Genomic DNA, 18,701 nt, shown 5'->3' on the forward strand with positions numbered 1-18,701 from the left:
CATAGAAACCGGGTCTGAATGAACTGTCCTCTGACATTTAGTGATGAATTGCAGGAAAAGATTGCAGGAGCGAATTTGTATGGACACATCTACTCTGCCTGTGAGTTCAGCACACAGAGCTGCTATGCCAAAGTCACCAATTTTGGCTGGTTTTTGGGTTACAATTTACTTTAGTATTGAATGCAGCAGTAAGGAAATGTTGTTATCCTTATTAGAACATAAGAATTTATATACTGGGTCAGACCAACGGCCCAGCTAGCCGACTATCCTGTCTTTTGACAGTGGCCAATGCCAGATGCTTCAAAGGGAATGAACAGAACAGGGTAATAATCATGTGCTCCATCCCCTGTTGTCCACTCTGAACATCTAACAGTCAGGGGCTTAGGGACACTCAAAGCACGGGGTTTTGTTCCTGACCATCTTGGCTAATACCCATTGATGGACCTATCCTCTATGAACTTACCTATATCTCTTCTAAATCCAGTTATCGTTTTCACCTTCACAACTTCCCCCGGCAACGAGTTCCACAGATTGATTGTGTGTTGTGTGAAGAAATACTTCCTCTCGTTTATTTGAAATGGCTGCCTATTAATTTAATTGGGTGACCCCAGGTTCTTGTGTTAAGTGAAGGAGTAAACAACACTTCCTTATTCACTGTCTCCACGCCATTTATGATTTTATAGATCTTTATCATATCCTCCTTAGTCACCTCTTTTCCAAGCCGAATAGTCCCTGCCCTTTTAATCTCTCCTCATATGGAAACTGTCCCATACCCTTAATCACTTTTGTCACCCTTCTCAGTACCTTTTCCATTTCTAATATATCTTTTTTGAAATGGGGCTGCACAAAGTATTCAAGGTGTGGGAGTACCACGGGTTTAGATAGTGGCGTTATGATATTTTCTGTCTTATCTATCCCTTTCCTAATCGTTCCTAACATTGTTAGTTTTTTTGACTACTGTGGTTGCACACTGAGCAGATTTTTTCAGATAACTATCAATGATGACTCCAAGATTTCTCTCTTGAGTGCTAATAGCTAATTTAGATCCCATCATTTTGTATGTATAGTTGGGATGTTTTCCAATATGCATTACTTTACGTTTATCAACATTGAATTTAATCTGTCCATTTTGTTGCCCAGTCACCTAGTTTTATGAGATCCATTTGTCTCTTCACGGTCTGCTTTGGACTTAACTATCTTGTGTAATTTTGTATCATCTGCAAACTTAACCACCTCACTATTCCAAGATCATTTATGAATATGTCGAACAGCACTGCTCCCAGTACAGATCCCTGGAAGACACCACTATTTACCTCTCCACCATTTACCTCTCTACTGAAACCTACTATTTATTCCTATCCTTTGTTTCCTATCATTTAACCAGTCACTGGTCAAGGAGAGGACCTTTCCTCTTATCCCATGACTGTTTAGTTTGCTTAACAGCCTTTGGTGAGGGACCTTGTCAAAGGCTTTCTGAAAGTCCAAGTACACTGTATCCACTGGATCATCCTTGTCCACATTTGTTGACCCCCTCAAAGAATTCTAATAGATTGGTGAGGCATGATTCCCCCTTAAAAAGCCATGCTGACTTTTCCCCAACAACCACTTTGCCTGGGACTGAAGTTAGGCTCACTGGCCTGTAACTGCCAGAAATGCCTCTGGAGCCTTTTTTAAAAATTGGTGACACATTAGCTGTCCTCCAGTTGTCTGGTACAGAAGCTGACTTAAGCAATAGGTTGACTTCCACAGTTAGTAGTTCTGCAATTTCATATTTGAATTCCTTCAGAACTCTTAGGTCAATACCATCTGGCACTGGTGACATTATTATTTATCAATTTTTCCCCCAAACCTCCTCTATTTACATCTCAGTCTGGGACAGTTCCTCAGATTTGTCACCTACGAAGAGTGGCTCAGGTGGGGGAATCTACCTCACATTCTCTGCAGTGAAGACATGCAAAAAATTCATTTAGCTTCTTCACAGTGGCCTTGTCTTCCTTGAGTGCTTCTTTAGCACCTCAATTGTCCAGTGGCCCCACTGATTGTTTCTCAGGCTTTCCTGCGTCTGATGTACTTACCATTTTTTTTGCTGTTAGTTATTGAGGCTTTTCTTAGTTCCTCTTCAAGTTTCTTTTTGGCCTGCCTAATTATACTCTGATACATGCCAGAATTTATGCTCCTTTCTACTTTTCTCAGTAGGATTTGACTTCCAATTATTAAAGGATGCCGTTTTCCTCTAACTGCTTCTTTTACTCTGTTGTTTAGCCATGGTGGCAATTTTTTTTTTGGTCTTCTCTACTATTCTTTTGAATTTGATTCATTTAAGATTTTTACTAAATTTGACTCTGTTCTTTTTTCACACATAGTGCCACCCCCACTAGCATGATCTATTCTGTCATTCCTATATATTTTATACCCAGGAATTACAGGGTCCCATTGATTGTCATCATTCTACCAAGTTTCTGTGATGCCTATTATATCAATATTCTCATTTAATACCAGGCATTGAAGTTCACCCATCTTAGTGTTTAGACTTCTAGTATTAGCATACTAGAAACACTTACACAATTTGTCATTTTTTAGTTGTCTGCCTTCATGTCACGTAATTGAATGGGACTTTTTCATTTGACAGTTCCTACCCGTGCTTTATCAACTTCTATCCTCTCCTCTTTACTAGGATATTGAGAATCCCCTTTGGCATGTCTCTTTCCAAACCGTGTGCTCCTCCACACCTGTCAGCTTTCCCCCTGTCCTTAGTTTAAAAATTCTTTGACCTTTTTAATTTTACATGCCAGCAATCTAGTTCCATTTTGGTTTGGAGCCCATCCTTCCTACAAAAGCTCATCCTTTCCCCAAAAGTTCCCCAGTTCCTAATAAACCTAAACCGCTCCTCCCCACACCATCATCTCATCCACAGATGGAGATCCTGCAGTTCTGCCTGGCTAATTGGTCGTGTGTGTGTGAAACTGAAGCATTTCAGACAATGCTACCATGGTGGCTCTCGACTTCAAACTCTTACCTAGCTGCCTAAATGTGGCCTCTAGGACCTCTCTCCTACTTTTTCCTATGTCACTGGTACCTATATGTATCACAACCACTGGCTCCTCCTCAACACTGCACATAAGTCTGTCTAGATGTCTCGAGAGATCTGCAACCTTTGCACCTGGCAGGCAATTAACCATGTGGTTCCCCTGGTCATTACAATCCCAGATATATGTATTTCTAACGTTCAGATCCCCCACTACTATTACTTGTCTCTTCCTAATAACAGGGGCCTCTCCCTGGAGAGGTATCCTCAGTGTGAGCAGTTGCCATGACATCATCTGGAAGAAGGGTCCCAAATATGGGATCATTTCCCTCTGCTCCAGTTTGATGTTCTCCTTCCCTGAGACTTTCATCCTCCTCAACAGCCCAGAGGCTGTCAGACCGGAGGGCGGAGGGAAGCTGCTGTACTGTGTGCCAGAAAGTCTCATCTATGTACCTCTCTGTCTCCCTTAACACCTCCAGTTCAGCCACGCTGGTCTCAAAAGCCCATAATTAGTCGCTGAGGGCCATGAGCTCCTTGCACCAAATGCACATATATGCCACCTGGCCACAAGGCAGGTAATCATACATGTTGCATTCCGTGCAATAAACTGGATAGCCCCCACTCTGCTGCTGAACTTCTGCCTGCATTCATTTCTTTTTACTCCATCAGCTTTTTTTGTCTGTTTCTGTGTGTGGTGTTTGTTTTTTGTGGGAAGGTGTTTATTGGCCTAAATTTAGAAAATGTTGGGAGTACCTGGCTCTCATGCTCCCTCTCCAAATTTCCTTGCAAAATTCACCCATTTGCTGCTCCTGTTCCCTAGCTCCTCTGGTCACTTAGGAGCTGGCTTCTAAAACCTCCTATTTTCCTTGAGTAGCCCCACCGCTGGTTAATGGATTCTAAAGGGATTAGAGATCAAAGTCTCATTAAGAAGCTCTCAAGCCTTGCCTAGCAGGCCACTAGGCTCAGCGCACAGTCCCCCCAAGCAGACCACACTATGTACTTTAGTCAGGCAGTAAGCGCACAATAAACAAAATAACAGACAACAGACTCCTCCAAAGGGTCACATAGTTGCTCCTCTTTCACCTGGAAATTCCCTCGCAAACCCCCCATTTGCTGCTCCTGTTCACTGTATGCGTAAAGGGCAGCAGAACTGTACTCAGCATGCCCTGATTGAGGGGTCACCCTGAAATGAATCTCACTTGCTAAGCAGGGGCGGAAAGAATGTCAAATCCCAGTGAAAATGAGAGTGGGTGGGGACAGGTATCCCTACCTGATGGTGTGGATGCTGTCTAAAGAGTCCTAGATGCCAGTTGACCTCCCACCCCCTCCAGTGTTTAAAGACAGCTGACTGCACTCACTTGAGAATCCTCATTTCTGTTCAGTGTTTATTAGAGCTGAAATCATTGTGGAGCAGATTTAGGGGCTAAACCTCAGGCTTGGTGTGGGGGCAGCATTGTAGTGAAAGACAACTAAGTGGCAGCAGCAGAGAGGTTCCCCACCATCCAGTGAAATCACTAAGAGCTGGTCTAAGCAGGGGAACCTCAGACTGCAGCATGGCAGAAATCGCAGTGAGCGGCAAGCAGCAGCAGTGAGAACAGCGGCAGAGATGAGAGGTGGCAGTGAGCGGCCAGCCATGGCAGCCATAGCAAACTACACCAGAGTGCTACAGCAAGTGATAGCAGAGGTGAGCCAGTTGCAGGGGAGGTGACAGCAAAAGAAGTATTGCTCGATTCCGCCCCCCCCCCCCACACAGCTTTTCAGGAGTAAGAGGGCTCTCAGTATATGCACAATGGGCCCAGACATTTGATGGCATCATCATCAGCCAGGTGGAGAGCTGGTAGCCCACCGTCGAAATAAGTCGGTGGGCACTCATCAAGGATATGCGACATAGTCTGAAGATGACCACAACTGCATCGCAATGTTTCAAAAGATTGGCTCCACAGTTGCCCTGTCCTGTTCGAAACTGGTTCAGAAATGACCACAGGTGCCTTGGCAGGTCAAAACCTGGTGGACAGATGGTTGGGTCAGTGACAAGAGAGTGAATTAACAACTGCTGTTGCTGAGCTCTCGTTGTGCGAAGCAGATTCCACCATTGTGCCTTGTGGGGACATAAATCCATTGTGGGGGCAATGGATCAGCATTCATCTCGTGCTCCCCATCAGTACCCAGCGCAGGGAATCTAATGATCCAACAAGCAGATCAAATTCAGCGATGAATCTTAGTCACATGCTGTCTGACTCTGAGCCCAACGTATCACCATCCTTCAACTTTCAAGCCACTGGACCGGCACTTCAGCTTAATGTTGAGGGCCTGTCAGCAGCCAAACGCAGGGGTGGGAGGAGAATCCATGTGAATGCACCTCCGAGTTCTGGATCTTCGCTGACTAAAGTGAACTAACTTTGAGTGGGGTGCAGCAGAGGGAAAGGGGAGTGGTGCGTGAAGGGGACATTCATTCACTGGACTTTCACACCTCAGGCAAAGGACACTGCCTAACAAAGTGTGTGTGGGGTGTTTACTTATGGTTACATGCTTTGGAATGTGAGTGTGATGTTTTTCCAAATTAATGCTGGGTTCCCTTTCCTGTTTAACAAAGGTTTTCTTCTGTTATACACAGACCCAGTGCTTTGGTATTGCCTTAGAAGTGCCAAGGGATGGTGTTTAGTTTACCCAGATTACTGCGGGGGAGGGAGTTTGAGCAAAAGGGTTTTCATATATAAACCTTTCCTAGAGTCAACATATAGTTGCCAACAATATTAAAATAACCCTGGCCTCCAACAGTATATTTTAAATGAAATCTGGGAGAAACAACATACGGGACATGAACAATGGTAAAAATTTGGAAAAAGAAAACTGTTCTTCATATCCAGATCTGAACTGGTGAATGGTACAGGGAATGTAATCAGTCTGCACATTTCATAGCTGTAAAAGGGGGCATAAATGGTATAATGGTACAGCAAAGTATGAAGACATACTTGCAAAAATGGATGAAGCATCAGATATTATATTAGGGGGGGAAAGAAAAAAATATTTCAATGGGCCACAGCCTCCACTGAACTGAAGATTATATTCTACTAGAAAATGATTAAATTAGCAGAAATCTAAATTGATAGTTCCCATGCACACAGAAAAAGCAATATTTTGCTGAGAAGACCAAATCCCTCAAATACAACATAAAAGCACACCAAATCGACACATAGTTCTGTTACAAAAGGTACTGAGTGCATAATTAACTACTGCTAATATCTATCTGAACATTTGAAAGGAAGAAAAAATATTCCAGTGGGATATAAACTATTCATCAAAGCTACAAAAATATATAAATGAAAGTACTATGCTGAAAACATGCACTAGTCAGGCTATGTTTATGTTCCCCTGACAGAAGATGTATAAATAGAAAAAATTTACCACTCATTCACTAGGGGCTAATGAAGCAGAACTAAGATCACATGCACACCATCAGTCAAGTGTAAGACATTTGCAACTTCTCAATTTCATATGGAACAGCCTGCTCCAGTCACATATCCAGGAACAAAGGTCATTTTTTTCTTTCAGTCTACTTTCAGTAAACTGTAATTGGCCCACAAGTTTCATTTTTCTTAAGCTAATGTTAATTTAATGAGTATTCTTTCCACATTCCTGAATATACGTGATGAAGGACTTTGCTTTTTCAGGTCCCCAGTATCAATCAATTCCATATAGTGCAGCACGCAAAGTAACATTTAATTGATGTTTACTGCTCTGTAAAATGATTTATATTATTCTATAAACAGTCACAACTAAGAGCTTTCTTTTTCATGACAGTTTACAGAAATCAAGAGAATCTAACCATGTTCAATATCTTTCAGTATATTCCTGAATGCTATGCAAGACATCACGTCTATTTAGATATCTGGCCAGCAATGTGAAAATAGTCAATAGCTAAAAGATCTGTAATGGATAATCAGAAATTTGCACTCTGCAAGCAGGTGTAATTAAGGGTCAGAATCTCAAACAAAGGCATGTTTCCAATTTGTGAATGTCAATTTATAATTCTGCAATCTGCATTGCACTGTTGGCCAACAGAGGCATATTGAATATGAACATCATTTCTCAAAGCTGCACATTTGCTGCTTCTAAATTTAAACATATTTATGATTTTTAAGTATCATCCTATTCAGACAGCTTCATTTATCTGTTTCATGTAGTATTTTCCAGAAGCTCTTTGGTGTGAAAATGAAATGTAATTTGGAGCACTTCACACAGAGAGATTTATAACATTTCCCTTACACTTGCTCTGGTAGATCCTAGAGAAATGGCTATCACATATTTTCGGTCACTGGATTATCCTTAATACATGATTTTATTTCTAATTCATTTACACTGCTATTATGCATTATACAAATTTGTTTAGAGTAAAATACGTTCTATGATGGCTAAACAAATAAAACTACACACCTGTTTCTGACAATGGGGCAACTGTAGGGTAAGAATTTCACACAGATACATCTAGTTGTATAATGGATATGCCTTTCCTATTGTACCTATAAATTTAAATTATACTTAGAATTCTTCGTGGCATAAAAATGCCTTTCTTACATGGGAGAAAAGTTTAAATATGCACCACTGACAAGTGCCTTTGAAGTAACTTCTCCTTGTAATAGAGAAAAAAACAAAGCAATTGAAACTTCAAATAAGAAAATTATCTGTATCTCTGTACACAGATAGGAAAATAATGTTTATATGTTAACTCAACATTTTTAACTAGGTTAATATATCCCCAAGTATTAGACAACTATGAGGAACAGCAGTTTATAATGGGAATCCTGCTACTGGTTACTGAAATTAGCTATTTCTCTGACCTGCCAAATTCACAATTATAGGAAAAGATATGACCATAAGAGCTGCCATAGCCCATCTTGTTCAGTATCCTGTTGTGACAATCAGGGTCCAGATACCCCAAGGGGAGAACACCAATGCAGGGAGGAAGAGAAACCAATGAGTAAGCAAGTGAACCAAAAGGTGGTATACAATGTTATTGTGTTTAAATATATGTCAAGTAAGATCTTTATGAAAACTTGTACTGTTCTGAATTTAATGGTCATTAGGAGATGTATGCAGATTATGGTTATGAATGTATGTATGTCGTTAAATGGATATTAAACGGCATAAAGAGGTATTAAGTGGACACACTTCTCATCCCTTGAAGACCTGGACTTCACATATGATCTCGCTCTCCTATCACATACCCAACACCATATACAAGAAAAAACAACTTGACTCAACGCATTCAGCCAGAAAATTGGACTGCAAATCAACCGCAATAAGACAGATATCATGACCTTTGATATTGCCTCACCATCACCAGTATGAAGAGAGGATTATGTTCTCACCAATGTGGAAACATTCACATACCTGGAAAACACCATCAGCCAGGATGGTGGAACCAGCCAGGACATCCAGAACAAAATCAATAAAGCCAGGAACACCTTCAGGAGCTTAAATATAGTCTGGAAATCATCAAAATACAACACCAAAACCAAACTCAACATTTATCAGAGCTGTGTACTTTCAACATTACTTTACAGTGCAGAATGCTGGGGAAAGAGAAAGTATGACATCTCCAAACTGTCTTCATTCCATACAACCTGCCTCAGAAAAATCCTCCATATCTTTTGGTCCAGAACAATCTCAAACCAGGATCTATTCACACAGTGCAGCCAAGAAGATATGAGCACCATCATTGCCAGGAGGATCATGTCATAACAGGATCGGTTATGTGCTTTGGATGGAAACTGATTCCATCACCAGAGTAGCAATAAGGTGGACACCTGAAGGGAAGCGAAAACAAGGCCTCCTGAAAACAACATGGCGAAGAGCTGTGGAAGCCAAGCGGAAAAACCTGGGGCACAGCTGGGGAATCATTGAGAGACTTGCCAGAAACAGACAGGAGTGGAGGAGCTTCGTTGCTGCCCTAAATGCCAGAGGCGTAATGGGAACATGATGATGATGATGTATGTATGTATGTATGTGCAAAATTGTAATTGTGGTGCAACTACAGCAACACCTCACAACTGGAAGGTGGTCAGCTAGGCAGGTAGGGGCTGCCTCCCCAACCAGCCAAAACTATCTTCAAGTACCCATCCATTGTCTAGCCAGGAAAAGATAATGGTGGACAATTAGAATTAATGGGAAAACGCTGAAACAACTTGAAACAGAAAAGAAAACCCCAGTCTTGGAAGACTAAGGCTACGTCTACACTATTTGCAAATCTTACGTCATTCAGGGGTATGAATATTCCACACAACCCCACCCACGCTGAGCAACGTAAGTTACAATGACATCAGCGCTCCTGTGCACAGAGCTATGTTGGTGGGGGGAGTTTCTCTCGCCGACATAGTTTACGTCACTTGCGGGGGTGGGTTTTTTATGCCAAGGGAGAACTCTCTCCCATCAGCACAGAATGTCTTCACCAGACATGCTGCGGAAGCGCAGCTGTGCAGCAACAGCACTGTACATGTAGACATTGCCTAAGAAAGGAGGGAATTTCCCCCACCATGAATCACGACAGTCTGAGAGAAAGAAAAAAACACCCCCGCAAACCCTATTAAAAGGAATGGGGTTTGAAGTGAAGGCAATTTACAAATGGAGGGCCAGCATTTAAGCAGGGTGCTGTCTGTGAAACAACTGGATCCCCTCTACCACAGAAAGCACATAGGGAAACTGTTCAGAGGCAGTAGGTAAATTGTATTAGAAAAGGGAATTTAGCTAATTCCCTTTTAGCTACAGAAGTGTAAAGCCTGAGGTTGTATCTTTATGTTTATTTTCTGCATAACTCGTAGGTGTTTTCTTTTCATTACTATTTCATCTTTAACTCTATGATTTTTCTATTAAATACACGTTTTGTTTATTTTTATCCCCAGCAGTTCTCTGTTGTGCAAACTGTGTGGCGTGTGGATTCCAAAGTGAGCTGATAACATGAGAGCAAGTTTCACTCCATCAGGGAGTGTGGGTGATGAACCAGAGGAGAAAAGTCTGTATGTTCAAAGGTAACGAACACAGGGCAGCCAGATGTGGGGAGACTCGGGACTAAAAGGGTGTTAAGGGTCACCCTGCAAGGAGTAACTAGGCTGGTGATAGCCAGAGTGAGATCTTTATGCTTTTAGGCTTGTGACGGTCTCAGAGCGCTGAGCTACAGCAGCATAGCATTAAGGGCAGGTGGTGACAGAACCCTTTATTGGTCTGGGTGATCCACAAAATGCCTATACCAGAGTTTCAGAGGAAGTGTACAGAACAGGGCAACTATGGAGTGATTGACCCTGTCTTCCACTCCCTGTTTCTGGTAGTTAGAGGTTTAGGGTCATCACGAGCATGGGGTTGTGTCCTTAGCCATCTTGGCTATTAGCCATTGATGGACCTATCTGCCATGAACTTAACTCATTTTTTTAAACCCATTTATTCTTTTGGCCATCACAACAACGAGATCCACAGGTTAGTTGTGCACTGTGTAAAAAGCACTTCCTTTTGTTTGTATCAAACCTGCTATCTACTAATTTCATCAGGTGGTCCCTGGTTTTTTGTATTGTTTGAAGGAAAACAATACTTCTCTATTCACTTCTTCCATACCATTCATGATTTTATATAACTCTATCATAACCCTCCTCCCTTAGTCATCTCTTTTCTAAGCAGAACTGTCCTAATCTTTTTAGTATCTCCTCATACAGAAGTTATTCCGCATCCTTTATCATCTTTGTTGTTCTTCTCCATACCTTTTCCAGTTCCACTAAATCCTTTTAGAGATGGAGTGACCAGGACTAGATACAGTATTCAAGGTATGAGTGTACAATGAATTTATAGAATGGCATTATGATATTTTCTATATTATTTTCTATCCCTTTCCTAATAGTTCCTAACATACTGTTAGCCTTTTTGACCACTGCTGAGCACTGAGTGGAAGTTTTCAGGGAATTACCAATGGTGACTCCAAGATCTCATTCTTGGGTGGTAATAGCTAATTTAGAACACATCATTGGATAAAATAATCCCAACTATACCTAAACAATGTGCATTACTTTTCACTTATTGGTGCTGAATTTCATCTGAAATTTGTTGCTGAGTCACCCACTTTTGTGAGATCCCTTTGTAACATCTCATGGGCTGCTTTGGACTTAACTATCTTGAATAATTTTGTATCATCTGCAAATTTTGCCACCTCACTGTTCACCCCCTTTTCCAGATCATTCATGAAAATGTCGAACAGCACAATTACCAGTATAGTTCCTTGCGGGAACCCACTGTTCATCTCTCTCCACTGTGAAAACAGGCCATTTGTTCCTATTCTTTGTTTCCCATCTTTCAGTTACTGATCCATGAGAGGACCTTCCCTCTTATCCTATGGCTACTTAGTTTCCTTATAGCCTTTGGTGAGGGACCTTGTTAAAGTCTTTCTGAAAATCCCAGTACACTATATTGACTAGATCACCCTTACCACGTGCTTGCTGTCTCCCTCAAAGAATTCTAATAGATTGGTGAGGCATGACTTCCCTTTACAATAGTTGTGCTGACTCTTCCCCAAACTGTGTTTATCAAGGTGTCTGATAATTCTGTTTTTTACTATTTTTTCTACCAATTTGCCCAGTGCTGAAGTTAGGCTCACTACCCCGTAATTGCCAGGATCTCCTCTGGAGACTTTAAAAAAATCTGTGTTATATTAGCTACCTTCCAGTCATCTGGTACAGAGGCTGATTTCAATGATAGATTATATACTATAGTTAGTACTTCTGCAATTTCATATTTGAGTTCCTTCAGAACTCTTGGATGTATACCATCTGGTCCTAGTGACTTATTATTGTTTAGTTTGTCAATTTGTTCTAAAACTATTTCTATGGACACATCAAATTGGGACAGTACTTTGTCACCCAAAAAGAACAGCCCACAACCTGTGCAGTGAAGACTGATGCAAAAAATTCATTTAGCTTTTCTCAACACCCTTGTCTTCCTTGAATGTTTTTTTAACACAGTGGTTCTCAATTAGGGGTAAACATACTGCTGAGGGTACATCAACTCATCTGTATATTTGCCTAGTTTTACAACAGGCTACATAAAAAACACTAACGAAGTCAGTACAAACTGAAATTTCATACAAATAAGGACTTGTTTTATACTGCTCTATATGCTATACACTGAAATGTAAGTACAATATTTATATTCCAATTGTTTTATTTTATAATTATATGGTAAAATGAGAAAGTAAGCAATTTTTCAGTAATAGTGTACTATGACACTTTTGCATTGTTATGTCTGATTTTGTAAACAAGCAGTTTTAAGTGGGGTGAAATTTGAGTTAGGCAAGACAAATCAGACTCCTGAAAGGGGTGCAGTATGCTGGAAAGGTTGAGGACTGCTGTTTTTAACACCTTTGTCACCTCGTGGCCCCACTGCCTATTTGGCAGGCTTCCTGATTCTAATGTTCTTAAATATAATTTTACTGTTAATTTTTGCATCCTTAGGAAGTTGCTTCTCAAATTCTTACTTTTACATTTTACTTGCCAGAGTTTACTTGTCAGAAATACTTCCTATTTTCCTCATTAGGATTTGACTTCCAAATTTTACAGAATGGCTTTTTGCTACAAATGGCCTCCATTAATCTGCTGTTCAGCCATGGTGGTATTTTTTTGATCCTTTTACTGTCTTTTTTATTTGGGGGTACACATTTAGTCAGAGCCTCTATTATAGTGTTTTGATGTAGTCTCCACGCTGCTTACAGGAATGTTAACCTTGTGACTGCTCTCTTTAATTTCTGCCTAACTTATATCCTCATTCTTGTATAGTGCCTCCTTTTAAAGTTAAATGTTATCATGGGGGGGAGGGATAGCTCAGTGGTTTGAGCATTGGTTGTGAGTTCAAACCCTGAGGGGACCATTTAGGGATCTGGGGCAAAAATTGGGGATTGATTCTGCTTTGAGCAGGGCGTTAGACTAGATGACCTCCTGAGGTCCCTTCCAACCCTGATATTCTATGATTCTATGGTAGTTTTTTTTTTTATTTCCTTCCTCTACAGGGATGCTAAATTTAATATGGTCACTATTACTGAGCAGTTCAGCTATAGTTACCTCTTGGACCAGATCCTCTGCTCCACTGAGGATGCAATCAAGAGAACTGCCTCTCTGCTTGTGGGTTCCAGCACTAGCTGATCCAAGAAGCAGTCATTCATAGTGTCTAGAAATTTTATCACGCCCCAAGGCGATATATACCCAGCCAATAGGATAGTTGAAATCACCCATCATTATTGAATCTTCTGGTTTTGTAACCTCTCTAACCTCACTTAGCATTTCAAAGTCATTGTCACCATCCCGGTCAGTAGCATATTCTTGCTGTTATACTCTTATTATTCAAGCATGAAATTTCTACCTATAGAGCATCTAATATACAATTTGATTCATTTTAGATTTTCACATTATTTGACTCTATGCTGTCATATAGTGTCACCCCCCACCAGTGTGACCTACTCTGTCATTCCTACATATTTCATACTCTGTTATTGTTATGTCCCATTGATTATCCTCATTCCGTCAAGTTTCCACAATGCCATTTAATGTCAGGTACTCAAGTTCTTCTATCTTAGTACGTAGACTTTTAGCATTTGTATATGGGCACTTGTACATTTTGCCAATATTTAGCTGCTTGCCTTTATGTGTTACATTTAAATGGGGCTCTTTTACAGTTGACTGTTCCTCACTAGCTTCTATTTGTGCTTTCCCAATTTCTTTCCTATCCTACATATTCGGATATAGAGTTCCCCCTTTAAAAAATATTCATCTTGAAGGGATGCTTCTGCCCAAATCATGTGCTCTTCTGCATCTGTCAGCTTTCCCCCAGCTTTTAGTTTAAAAAATCCTCTACATCACCTTTTTAATTTTATGTGCCAGCAGATTGGTTCCATTTGGTTTTGTATATCCTCCTGTACAAGCTACTCCTGCCCAAAAGAGTTCCCCAAATCCTAATAAACTCAAATCCATCCTCCCTTTGCTATTGTCTCTTCCATGCATTTAGACCTTGCAGTTCTTCCTGTCTTACTGGTCAAGCACATGGAACTGGAAGCATTTCAGAGAATGCTATGGGGAGATTTGACGTAAAACTTCTGTTCAGATCCGTTTTAATACCTGGACCAGCATGACTCTGACAAACTGATATACACTTATTAGAAACCATGTAGGAATGAACAGGCAATGATTTTATCAATCTCAGCTAAGCAATCTTCTGCTTCCAAGGAAATACAGAAACAAACAACATCCTTATTGCTGGTGTAGTGGCTAGAACAAGACACTAGGAATATATGCTCCTGAGCTCTGCACAGCTCTACCTGTCAGTGATTTGCTGTTTGGCCTCACTCAAGTCTCCAACTTCTTTGTCCATCTATGAAATGTACAGAGTGAAACTTACCTACCTCAGAGGGATGACTATGAGGATAAATTGTTTGTAGATCACTTCGAGATCCCCGGATGAAAAAACACCACAAAAGTGCAAAAGTATTATTATTATTATAATAACTGGAAACATACGAAGCTCTTAAAGTGGTAGAATCCACTGATGTTTTACTTTTCCACTACATTGCTATAATGTCTTCTATTCGATTATAGTTAAGTTCCTAGGGCAGCAGTTTGTTAACTTGCTTAAAAACAGGTTATAAACATTGTATGCCATCATTTATATTTATGCCATCATTAGAAAAAAATGACCTATCATCGGAACTGGCCCTCTCAGAATTGCCATCTCGCTCATGATAGGGATCTACTGTATCTATAGAGAGTAAGCTTTTATTCCATACTGCTGAGGATTCATAAATGTCTGTACTTTTAACCTTGTTTTGTTGTGTAAGTGTGTGGTGTTAGGTGATAATACATTGTATTTAATTGGAATGTGTTTCTAACAGGAGCTTGCATTTGTATACTTCACATGCCCAACTCCCACTAAAGTCAAGACCTATATACAAAGGTTTTGGAGGTACACTAAATTTCTCCTTGTTATAACACTGTTGTACTTCAGCAGTGTTCCAGCATGAGTGAATTTGTCCCTATGTCTTTTTCTCTGGTTCCTAATGTTATCATACCTTAATCAAAGGGGTTCAATCCTTTCATTGATACCATCTTCTAGTTGGTGCTAAGCAAAATGTAGCAATGGCTACAAAAAAGCCCATGTAAAGTTCTTCTGTTGTTTCACCAAAGCATAAAAAGATTGACTAGATATTTAAGATATCAAATTAGAAGAGGAAGACAGGAATAAATATTCTACAGACTTCATGGGGGAGAAAGGAAACCTTCTTGCTTCCTTATCCCTTTTCTTGCCTCCAGAGTTTTTGTTACTATAGTAAAAATTAAAGCATTTCTTAGGTTCTTTCACAGCAGCCACTCAATGCATCTGATGAAGTGAGCTGTAGCTCACGAAAGCTTATGCTCAAATAAATTTGTTAGTCTCTAAGATGCCACAAGTACTTCTTTTCTTTTTGTGAATATAGACTAACACAGCTGCTACTCTGAAACCTCTCTCTTTTTTGAGTTTCTACAAACTTTGGGAATAGCTTTTGTGACAGAAAGGTAACCCAGGGCTTTGTGTGATTTCCAACTAATATCTCCTGAGACGCACACTAGAAGTAACTGCTTGAGTACCAGATGCCTATTCCCTCTCAAGTCAGGCTTGGGATTGACAGTCAGTACCATTCCTTGAACAATCAAACCTCAAACCTGTACTATCAAGTCACACTTCCTGAGCACAGGAACTTACTTAGCATGACTTGTCCTTACACCACAGCAGCTCATCCACAGGGCATTCCTCATTCCCCTTACCTCAAAGGCAGAAGTGATTGAGTAGTTTTACTAGATAGCAGTTGGTATACATGTCATTCCTGCTTACTCAAGCAGTTGTAGAGCAGGGGCTGGAGGAGTGGGCTTTAACTAAATAATTTTCAGGAGAAACTTGGAAGAACAATTCAAACTGACAGGAATTGCATGCAATACAACCCTGACTAACTGTGATGGGGGTTGAGAGCTTTCCAGCTCTCGCAACTATCATCCACCCACCTGATTTTTATAGCCAACATTCATTCATTCCTCTATAAAAATGAGAGGTTAGATTGGGAGAAGTTTTATGCATTAGCATTTGATCTCCTAAAGTGTCTTCCTGCAAGATACTCTTAGTTGTCCAACAACAAAATGAATTGTCCAACAACAAAATGAAAAGTTCTAGGAAAGTCAATACATTGTTAAACCCAAGATGAACGTGGCCCAATGTTTTCATATGAAAAGCTTCATTTCAGCCTTCCCACACAGCTTTGTGCTATTCTCACATTCCTGACATTTGTCCTATGTGCATATCTTGATGCTCTAAACTGGCATTGACTTTTGGTAAACACCTAGAAGCATTGTGGAATCAGTGAAGGGTAGAAAAAGATAGGCCAAGAAGTAAAACATAGGATGCCAGAATTAGTGGAATACATAAGAATAAAGTGAGAAGGTTGGTTGTTTGGTTTTTGTTTGTTCTCTTTCTTCAATTTAGTGAGTACAGTGTCAAAGCACTTGAAAAATCAAATCTGTACCACCCAATTAGGGCCTGATTCTGGAGTCACATTTCCTTGCAAACCTCACCCCCCCACTAATTTCACTGGGCGTTATATACGTATACAAATACAGAGATTGAATATATGTAAGAATTTTCCTTTACCATAACTAAATCCATTCCTACCTGAGAGCTATTTATATGATGTTACACACCTTCAAATAATAAATAATTGTTTACATTTATAGATCTTAACAGATGCCAACATGAATGAAGGGCCATATACATCCAGCACCCTGAAAAGCATCTGTGAGAAAGGAAAATAACCAACCAGTGTAAAGAAAACTGCACAATTTGGAGGAGGAAAGAGTAACAAGATGGAAACTTTGGCCAAGGACAACATGACAAAATCTGACTTATACAAAAAGAGCCCAGACATATTTAATATCAACTCAGAATCTAAGTGTTTACATTCTGTCCTGAAAGACTCACACACAGACTGCATGGAAGTCAATGCAGAGCTGAGTCCTGCTGGGATCTGAATCCAGTGGTTTCCAGCTACATATATGAAGAGGTTAACACAGTTTTTAAAAAAGGGGTGGGGAATGCATCAATTTTGGCAGCTAACATCACAGGTGTGAATGTGATACAGTGGTGACAGGATGCAGCAAAAAAAATAGAATGGAGGTTAGTACAGAAACGTAGCTGAAAGGGGTCCATGGCTCCATGCAGTAGGCCACACTAACAGCACATTATTGCATTTGTCATGTGCAGAGCTGGGGAAGGGCAAAATCCCAGGGTTGCTCAACTTAATTTCTAACAAAATGATGAATCTGACCAGAAAGAAAACTGATGCAATTTGTTGTAAAAACAAACAAAAATGATACCTCCATGGGATGTTCACCACATTAATTATGAAATCTCATGACATTTCCAACATTTAAAAAGCTTTTAAAGCATTTCAAAAGACATAATATAAAAATATATTATCTCTCTCTCTTTCCCCTGAAGATGAGAGGAAATGTTCTCCTTATTCCTCTCCCTCTTAGAAGAGAGAGGAGACAAGGTTGTAGAGGTTTTCCCCCTAATCCCCTTTCCCCCTGAAGTGGGGGTGCAGGCCAGGAGACAGAGCCAGTAAGAGAGCTGGGGGGGAATCTCAACCCAAGGAGAGATATTACTTTAAAACACAAGAGGCAATTATGGGATTCCTGGCTGGGACACCTTTTCTTCCCGCATCAGGTGCCATTGGAAAAGTGTGACTGTTCCAGGAATTTCACAGTTTAGGCACCAGCCTCTCATATTTTTTATCAGGTTGGAGAATGTGAAATGGAAGTACTCACTCCACCAGCCTGAGAGATGAGCTTCCACAAGCCTGAGAGAGAAAGAGGATAAGGCGCTGCTCCTACTTTAACTATTGCCTAGGTATTGCAAACATATATATAACATATAAGCATATACCATTAAGTCACCCCTCTGGCTTGATTTCCCTTCAAATTCCAGGTACCACTGTTACTTTAGTCCACTATCATCTATTTTCCAAGTTTAGCCCCTGCCGTTAAGAATAAGATCCTTTAGGCCAATTATGACAGCTTCATGAGCAACTCATCAAGGCTGAAAGGATGATATTTACTAATGAGTAGGGTTTTTCTTTAAACTTAAAAAATGGTAACATAACAAAACAAGCGTTTTATGAACAGTTCAAGCATGCCTTCCCATTCTTCAATGTATTTAACAGTAAGATAACAAGGAGTAGATGCAACAAAAGACTAGAGAAGTTGGTCCTCCCATAATCATTACGACTTGGCAGCATGTTGGGGCAATGGCTCAGTTTATTTACCAGGAATTCTTAAAAAATAAAGAGAGCTAGTATATCAAACTCTAAAAAACAGTAAGAACATGAGTCAAGCAAACAGTTAGCATTCTAACTAGGTCTCCCATGAAAGTCAAGTGAACCACACTGGAGTAAACAGAAGGTCTTATACTACAATTAGTCATTTAAATGTTTTTGAAGTGTTTAAATCATTTAATCTTGGTCAACACACCTATCCTAAGTTCTGTAGCAACAAACAACTATATTTAAAAATATAGGTAAAGAATAACCTGAGTTATTCTTTCTGCTGAGTGTGAAGTGGCTGGGATGAGAATCAAC

At 40.3% G+C, this 18,701-nt stretch overlaps 1 protein-coding gene and 1 long non-coding RNA gene across 3 annotated transcripts in view; one reads left to right on the plus strand and one right to left on the minus strand.

Annotated features, from left to right (window-relative positions):
* Positions 1-18,701, minus strand: part of PDZRN4 (PDZ domain containing ring finger 4) — a 386,181-nt gene that overhangs the window by 137,861 nt on the left and 229,619 nt on the right. The window lies entirely within an intron of this gene.
* LOC140906829 (uncharacterized) lies at positions 9,657-17,483 on the plus strand. Its single transcript, XR_012157256.2, has 3 exons — positions 9,657-9,741; positions 9,925-10,050; positions 16,801-17,483. It is a non-coding gene; the product is annotated as an uncharacterized LOC140906829 (long non-coding RNA).

Source organism: Lepidochelys kempii, chromosome 1, assembly GCF_965140285.1.
Source record: "Lepidochelys kempii isolate rLepKem1 chromosome 1, rLepKem1.hap1, whole genome shotgun sequence".
Taxonomy (NCBI): domain Eukaryota; kingdom Metazoa; phylum Chordata; order Testudines; family Cheloniidae; genus Lepidochelys; species Lepidochelys kempii.